Consider the following 9,398-nt stretch of genomic DNA (forward strand, 5'->3'; position numbering starts at 1 on the left):
TTCTTCCTTTTCTAGTTGCTTTAGGTGTAGAGTTAGGTTATTTATTTGACTTTTTTTCTTGTTTCTTGAGGTATGCCTGTATTGCTATGAACTTTCCTCTTAGCACTGCTTTTATAGTGTCCCACAGGTTTTAGGTTGTTGTGTTTTCATTTTCATTAGTTTCTATGCATATTTTGATTTCTTTTTTGATTTCTTCTGTGATTTGTTGGTTATTCAGAAGCGTGTTGTTCAGCCTCCATATGCTGGAATTTTTGATAGTTTTCCTCCTGTAATTGAGATCTAATCTTAGTGCATTATGGTCAGAAAAGATGCTTGGAATGATTTCAATTTTTTTTGAATTTATCAAGGTTATATTTATGGCCCAGGATGTGATCTATCCTGGAGAAGGTTCCATGAGCACTTGAGAAAAAGGTGAAATTCATTGTCCTATAGATATCAATTAGGTCTAACTGGTCTAATGTATCATTTAAAGTTTGCATTTCTTTGTTAATTTTCTGTTTAGTTGATCTGTCCATAGGTGTGAGTGGGGTATTAAAGTCTCCCACTATTATTGTGTTGTTGTTAATTTCCCCTTTCATACTTGTTAGCATTTGTCCTACATATTGCGGTGCTCCTATATTGGGTGCATATATATTTATAATTGTTATATCTTCTTCTTGGATTGACCCTTTGATTATTATGTAGTGGCCTTCTTTGTCTCTTTTCACAGCCTTTGTTTTAAAGTCTATTTTATCAGATATGAGTATTGCCACTCCTGCTTTCTTTTGGTCTCTATGTGCATGGAATATCTTTTTCCAACCCTTCACTTTCAGTCTGTATGTGTCCCTTGTTTTGAGGTGGGTCTCTTGTAAGCAGCATATAGAGGGTTCTTGTTTTTGTATCCATTCGGCCAGTCTTTGCCTTTTGGTTGGGGCATTCAATCCATTTACATTTAAGGTAATTATTGATAAGTATGATCCCGTTGCCATTTACTTTATTATTTTGGGTTCGGGTTTATACTCCTTTTTTGTGTTTCCTTTCTAGAGAATATCCTTTAGAATTTGTTGGAGAGCTGGTTTGGTGGTGCTGAATTCTCTCAGCTTTTGCTTGTCTGTAAAGCTTTTGATTTCTCCTTCGTATTTGAATGAGATGCTTGCTGGGTATAGTAATCTGGGCTGTAGGTTATTTTCTTTCATCACTTTAAGTATGTCTTGCCATTCCCTCCTGGCCTGAAGAGTTTCTATTGAGAGATCAGCTGTTATCCTTATGGGAATCCCCTTGTGTGTTATTTGTTGTTTTTCCCTTGCTGCTTTTAATAGTTGTTCTTTGTGTTTGATCTTTGTTAATTTGATTAATATGTGTCTTGGGGTGTTTCGCCTTGAGTTTATCCTATTTGGAACTCTCTGGGTTTCTTGGACTTGGGTGATTATTTCCTTCCCCATTTTAGGGAAGTTTTCAACTATTATCTCCTCAAGGATTTTCTCATGGTCTTTCTTTTTGTCTTCTTCTTCTGGGACTCCTATAATTCGAATGTTGGAGCGTTTCATATTGTCCTGGAGGTCTCTGAGATTGTCCTCATTTCTTTTAATTCGTTTTTCTTTTTTTCTCTCTGATTCATTTATTTCTACCATTCTATCTTCTATTTCACTAATCCTATCTTCTGCCTCCGTTATTCTACTATTTGTTGCCTCCAGAGTGTTTCTGATCTCATTTATTGCGTTATTCATTGTATATTGACTCTTTTTTATTTCTTCTAGGTCCTTGTTAAACCTTTCTTGCATCTTCTCAATCCTTGTCTCTAGGCTATTTATCTGTGATTCCATTTTGATTTCAAGATTTTGGATCATTTTCACTATCAATATTTGGAATTCTTTCTCAGGTAGTTTCCCTATCTCTTCCTCTTTTGTTTGGTTTGGTGGGCATTTCTCCTGTTCCTTTACCTGCTGAGTATTCCTCTGTCTCTTCATCTTGGTTATATTGCTGCGTTTGGGATGGCCTTTTTATATTCTGGGAATTTGTGTAGTTCTCTTTATTGTGGAGCTTCCTCACTGTGGGTGGGGTTGTATCAGTGGCTTGTCAAGGTTTCCTGGTTAGGGAGGCTTGTGTTGGAGGTCCGGTGGGTGGAGCTAGGTTTCTTCTCTCTGGAGTGCAGTGGAGTGACCAGTAATGGGTTATGAGACGTCTAAAGTTTTGGAGTAACTTTGAGCTGCCTGTTTATTGAAGCTCAGGGGTGTGTTCCTGTGTTGCTGGAGAATTTGTGTGATATGTCTTGCTCTGGAGCTTGTTGGCCCTTGGGTGGAGCTTTGTTTCAGTGTAGGTATGGAGGCGTTTGATGAGCTCCTATTGCTTAATGTTCCCTGAATTCAGGAGTTCTCTGATGTTCTCAAGCTTTGGACTTAAGTCTCCTGCTTCTGGTTTTCGGTTTTATTTTTACAGTGGTCTCTAGACTTCTCCATCCATACAGCACCGATGATAAAACATCTAGGTTAAAGATGAAAGGTTTCTCCACATTGCGGGACACCCAGAGAGGTTCTCTGGGTTACATGGAGAAGAGGAGAGGGAGGGGGTAGTTAGAGGTGACTGGAATGAGATGTGGTGAGATCAAAAGAGGAGAGAGCAAGCTAGTCAATAGTCACTTCCTTATGTGCGCTCCATAGTCTGGACCGCTCAGAGGTATTCACGGAGTTATACAGGGAAGAGGAGAGGGAGGAAGTAGACAGAGGTGGCCAGGAGGGTAAGAGAGAGTAACGAAAAGGAGAGAGACAAGTTCAGCCAGTAATCAGTTCCTTAGGTGTTCTCCACCATCTAGAACACACAGAGAATCACAGAGTTGGATATAGAAGAGATGGGGGCAAGTGGGGGGAGAGACAGAGGCCACCTGGTGGAGAAAAAGGAGAGTCCAAAAGGAGGAGAGAGTGGTCAAGCCAGTAATCTTGCTGTCAGGTAAAATTGGGTTTTGAAATGTACAAAATTGACAACAAAAACCAAAAAGCAAAGATTAAAAAACCTAGAGTAGAGGTTGGATTTTCAAAAATACAATATTAAAGAGAAGAAGCAGAAGGAAGAAAGAAAAAAAGAAAAAAGAAAAAAAGAAAAAAAACCCACAAGATTAAAAAAGAAATACCAACAACAACCACACAAAGACTATATATGGTGTTTGCCTTAAAAAAGTAGAGTCTTTTTTTTTTTTTGAAAAGTAATAGTAAGTTATAGAAATTAAAAATTAGAGGAGAAATAGAAGACTTAACAATTTTAAAAAAGTTAAAAAAAAAAAGAAAAAGAAAAAGGAATGATTGTAAAAATAGTGAAGATATATCTGACCCTTCTCTGATGTTATGGGCCGTGTGGGGTCACTGCCAAGGCAGTTCCCTCTGTTTGACTTCTTCTGTTTGCTGGTCTCTTCAGTGTCTGAGTTCCGTCCTGACACAGGGGGGCGGTGGTGGACACTTTTTTTTTTTTTTAGGCTCACTAGTTCAGTCGCGCTGTGGGGAGGGGGGGATGCTGCAAACAAATAGCACTGTCGTGGGCACACAGCGTCTCAGCCCTGCTGGACCTGTCCCCCGCCACGGCGAACAAACTGCTCCAGCTCCACGGTGCTCAGCCGGGAAACGTCTGAGGCTGGCCCCAGGCTGTGCGCACCTCCCCGGTCCAAGCAGCTCAGGTTTGGTGCCCAGGTAGCCCTCAGAGGCACAGACTCAGTTGGGACTGTGCCCTGCGCCCCTCCCAGGTCTGAGCAGCTCAGGAGCTTGGCGAGCGCAGTCGCCGCGACTTGTCCCCTTCTCTGTCTCTACTGCTCAGTTTTCTGGGTGTACTGCTGGCGCTCCTTGTGAGGTGTATGGTGACTGTCCAGCACCCCCTGAAGTCTCAGCAAAGAAGCCTGCCTGCAGTTTGTTAGGTAAAGTCTCTCCGGGGCTGCGATTGCCCCTTTCCAGCCCTTACGGCTCTGGCTGCCTGTCCCTGGCCGGGGATGGTCTGCAGCCGCTATTTCCGTTCTGTCCTTTGTTCTGTGCGCGGTCCTGACGGCATTTTATGTCCCAGCTTTTCGCGTGGTAGCTATCCCCCAGTCTGGTTTGCTAGCCCAAGTTCGATCGCTCTGGTTACGCGTGGGGCGTTTCTGCCCGCTTCTTACCCAGCACGGCAGCCCGCGCCTCCCGCGCTTCCCTGCCCTGCCCCCACTTGCTAGTGGCGGATGCAGGCGTCTGTGCTGCTTTTCCGCTGGGGGAGTTACTGTTGGGCTTGTAATCTGTTGGTTTTAATTATTTATTTGTTTTTCCTTCCTGTTATGTTGCCCTCTGTGTTTCCAAGGCTCACCACAGACTCGGCAGGGAGAGTGTTTCCTTGTGTTTGGAAACCTCTCTTCTTAGAATTCCCTTCCCGGGACGGGCTTCCCTTCCTGGGACGGGCTTCCCTTCCTGGGACGGAGCTCCCTCCCCACCTCCTTTGTCTCTTTTCTCGTCTTTTATATTTTTTCCTACCTGTTTTTTTTTTTTTCCCCTGTTTTTGAAGACAATGATCTGCTTTTCTGGTTGCCTGATGTCCTCTGCCTGCATTCAGAGGTTGTTTTGTGGAGTTTGCTCTGCGTTGAAAATGCCACCTTCCTTATTTAAAGCACAGAACTATTACGAATATGAATATATATCCCTTCCTCATAGGAGACTTCTGAGCATGAAAGGCAATAATTATTCAGCACAGTGGCTGGCATGGAATAATTGCCCAAGAAAGCAGTGCTACTGTTGAAAATATTGGGGGGATTTATGTGAATCTGAAGGGTCTGGAGTAGTGGGGATCCCTGGCAGTGGGTTTGACCTGTGCCCACAGATCAGTAGGCTTTGGACAAGGAAAGAAAAATGAATGCTGTTTAGGTTGGGACGACCTGATTGAAGGTTACAGCTAGGGCAGCAGAACATTCAACTGGGGCTGTAAAATACCCAGCTGTTTGCGTAAAGGTTCCTACAGGAATACCCCTGTGATGCCTGCTCAGTTGTGTCCAGCTCTTTCTGACCTCATGGACTGTAGCCCGCCAGGCTTCTCTGTCCATGGGATTTTCCAGGCAAGAATAGTGGAGTGTATTGCCATTTTCTCCTCCAGGGGATCTTCCTGACCCAGGGATCAAAACTGTGTCTCTTGCGTCTCCACTGGCAAGTGGATTCTTTACAACTGTGCCACACCAAAGCAGAATTCTAAAGGGAGCCTCCTGTTGACATTACATCCTTGCCTCTGGTGGGTCTTCCTTCCATGTGCAATGCCTCAGAAGACTCCTGTTACATCTCTCCACCACTTCCCTCCTTGCCCTGTCTCATGTTCAGTTTTCTTGGGACATTTTCATCTACTAGGAATGTTAAATCAACTCATTAAGTTATCCGTGGCTAAAACAATATTGTAAATCAATTATGTCAATAAATATTTTAAATATGCCATACAATTAATATGCCAAATTAAAAAATTTAAAGATATTCTTGGCTAATCCATATTTGTTTATATACACAGATATTCAAGCCCATTGTTGTTGTTGTTGTTTAGTTGCTAAGTCTTATCTGACTCTTTAGGACGCCATGCACTGTAGCCTGCCCGGCTCCTCTGTTCATGGGATTTCTCAGGCAAGAATACTGGAGTGGATTCTCATTTCCTCCTCCAGGGGCTCTTCTCAACCCAGGGATTGAACCTGTGTCTCCTGCACTGGTAGGCAGATTCTTTACCACAGAGCCACCAGGGAAACCCATACATAAATCCATACATAGACACAAATCACAAATCTATCTATCTATCTATATTTCACATATGCATTCAAAAACACATATGTACACACACACATACATTCCTTTTTATGAAAGAATTTTTTTTTTTTTGCCTTAAATCAAAAGTGTGGCTATAACTTCAGGTGTCTGAAAATCTACTTAACATTTGACTATTTATATCTAAAATCACTTTAGTTACATCTCCAATAATCCAAGTGAGGATAAGTTATTAACAGAGATATAAATCAGAGACTTTTTTTTTACCACAGAATAGTCCCCTGAGGCTTTTCAAAGTCCCTGCTTAGAAAAAGACTTGAGTTCTGGTGTGAATCCTGCCTCTGGGGAGTGTTATGAAAACCCCTTGTCTCAGCATTCTTGCTTTTTTCTGTCCTCTCAGACTGGTGATGCCCTTCATGCTGGATATCTCAGTGTGCCCATCATGTCTGTTCTCCACGTCTCTACCATTTTCCCTGCCAAATGGTTTCCTTGCTCTCTAGCTTCTAGCTGGGTCTGGCTAATGGAAGCAATGGCAGAGAGCAGAGGGGGAAGGGGGAGAAAGATCAGGGTAACTCACTACCCCCCTGCTGTTGCCCATAAGAGTCACAGATCCCACCACCACCTACAGAGGGTAGCAACTTGGGGGGCCCTCTCTGTCTCTGAGCTCTGGTAGCTGCTGGTACCTCTCCTTCAGGCATTCCAGCCCCAGGTACTGTGATACCCACTATGGTTTTCCTACACCCAGCTCATACCTTTGAAAAACTCCCTTTATGAAACTCCCTGGGATTGCTGCCATTTTTTTGCTGGGCCCTGATGTACATGCCACTCATTACTTGTCTGCTCACTGGCTCACTCCCCACTCTAAGGGAAATTGCTCTGTGTAACCATCCATTCCCTCAAAAGCCATGCATCGTACTGTGTGCATTTTCTGCTCACCCCAGCCACAGCTGACCAGACCAAGCCTGGTCACCCAACAGAATATCCTATTGCAGGTTTGCAGGTTACCATATGTGAGTTCAACAGATGAACACAGCTAAGCAGATTCTTCTTTTAGGAGTTGAGAACTGAGAGACAGAGACAACAGGGCAGCCACCAATGAGAGTCAGGAGACAAGTGTGGGGAAATATTTAAGGCCATATGCAAGGCAATGGCAACCCACTCCAGTACTCTTGCCTGGAAAATCCCGTGGACAGAGGAGCCTGGTGGGCTGCCGTCTATGGGGTCGCGCAGAGTCGGAGACGACTGAAGCGACTTAGCAGCAGCAGCAAATACATGTTAGGAGGCAGCGATGCAAAGAAAGGAGAGAAACTAGCAAATGCACAGAGGGGCATAGATTAGCTGAGAGTGAAAAGGACTGCTCGCCCATCCTGCCTCAGATTCTTAATTTTCATGGCATTTCACCTTCATGAAGTCCAGCCAGAAACTGTTCCTGAACTTGAACTCCTATGAGACCAGCTCATCAGTACAAAGACACCCCTTTCCTTGAGCTAACTTGAGTGTCTACCGTGTGTCAGATACTGTACTAAGCACTGAAAATAGGGGTGAACAAATCAGGCAAGGTCCCTGCCCATAGGAGGTTTACATCTTGTGAGTTGTTGATGATGAAATAGTGTGGTAGTTGGTTCCTGCATGAAAAAACCTTTTTTTCTCTTTGCTCAAAGGATGCTTCGGACTCTTACGGATGAGGAAAATGAGACCTAAAATACTTATGGAAAGATGTACTTATTCTAAGATGTGACATCAGATCACAGATAACCCGCTGCTCAAGTCCATGAGATTTCCAGTCCATCAGACTGTCTCCAAATAACTCTAAAGTTTGTTTTCTAGTTTTATTATTATTTCTTTATCATCATTAGCTCACCCAAAGATGATCTGTAGCAATAAAACCTCCGCAATGACTCTCCCCCTGTTCTCAGGGCTTCTGATGCCCAGGGACAATTCTCTGCTGCTGAACACCCTTATCACAGAGATAAACCTGGTTAAGCTGGATGACTTTCCTATTTCTGTTCACATCCACTGTCTGATGATGGTTCAAAAATAAAAACTCAGGCAATCAATAGTTATATTGTGGCAGTATCGGTTCTGGCTGAAAGGTCTGTATTTTTGGATGTAAAAGTATTTCAAGGGGCAGTGAATATTTTGAACACTCTGGGAAACTGGGCAAGAGTTTCAGGTAACAAATGTCTATTCAGGAACTGAGTATAAACTCCTGATAGATGGCTTAGGTTTGGTGCCCAATAAAGATAAAGGAATAAAAGAAAAACCTTTAGCTTACATTAGGCTTTAGGGTGGGCTGGTAAAGCTTAATTGAGGCACAGCAAGCTGTACAAAAAGGGGTACATTATACAATCAAAGCTTGAGTGAATAGGCATCACCAATAAAATAAGAAGGAGAAATTAAAGTAAATTTTGTACTGACAGACTTCCTGACTTACTAGCTTTTGACTTTTTGAAAATGCAAGTTTGATTCTTGTTTTTGCTCTTTGGTTTTAAGCACATGTCCATCACTTTTATTAAATATGAGCATCTCTTCCTCTGTCATGATTCCAGTTTCCAATATTGGAATCTCCTCCATTGCTTGACATTTCATTTCACTCTGTGTTTTTTTTAATTAATTATTTTCTACTTAATAAAAATCCTTTCTCACTTGCTAAAGTATCATGTATAAGACGTGTATATGTATAAAATGTGGTTCTGCTGAAACTTTTCATCTTTGACCTGAGATGAGAATAAAAACAGGTTCACTGAATACAAGGGAATATTGCATTCACAGAGAAGTTCTTAGATACTCAACACAAAATTGACTTAATAAAATGAACTGTGGTTGGTAAGAAGTCACTTTAAATAATGCATAAAATGAAGGAAAAAAATTTAAATGTATAATAAAGATGACTGTATTGTCAAAATTAAGCTAGGCTAAATATTGAATAATAACAATAGCAGCAAATACTTTGTGCCATGGCACAATTTTAAGCACTTCATGTATATATATTTTAATTCTCTTGTTTTTTTGTAATTGAGGCATAGTTGTACAATTTTATATGTTACAGATGCACAATATAGTAATAACAATTTTTAGGATTATACTCCATTTATAGTTGTTACAAAATATGGTCTATATTCTCCATGTTGTACAATATATCCTTGTAGCACATTTTATATCTAATAGTTTGTACCAGTTATTACCCTACCTCTGTGTTGCCCCTCCTCCCTCTTCTCCCCACTGGTAACCACTAGTTCTCTGAATCTGTGAGTCAGTTTCTTTGTTATATTCAAAATAGTTTTTAGATTCCACATAGAAATGATATCAGACAGCATCTTTCTTTCTCTGTCTGACTTATTTCACTAAGCATAACGCCCTCCAAGTCCATCCATGGTTCTGAAAATAGCAAAATTTCATTATTTTTTATGGTCAAATAGTACTCCATTGTGTGTGTGTGTGTGTGTGTGTGTGTGTGTGTACACATATATACGTACCCCATCTTCTTAATCCAGTCATATGTTGATGGATACTTAGGTTGCTTACATATTTTGACAATTATAAATAATGCTTCTGTGAACATCAGGGTGTATGTATTTTTTAAAATCAGTGTTTTTGTCTAAGTCCTTCATGTATGTTAAAAAGCACTTTATACATATATGTACAGTCATATATATGGACTTCTCTGGTGGCTCAGACAGTAAAGCG

The sequence above is a fragment of the Oryx dammah genome, unplaced genomic scaffold (genome assembly GCF_014754425.2).
Source record: "Oryx dammah isolate SB20612 unplaced genomic scaffold, SCBI_Odam_1.1 HiC_scaffold_27, whole genome shotgun sequence".
Lineage (NCBI taxonomy): Eukaryota > Metazoa > Chordata > Mammalia > Artiodactyla > Bovidae > Oryx > Oryx dammah.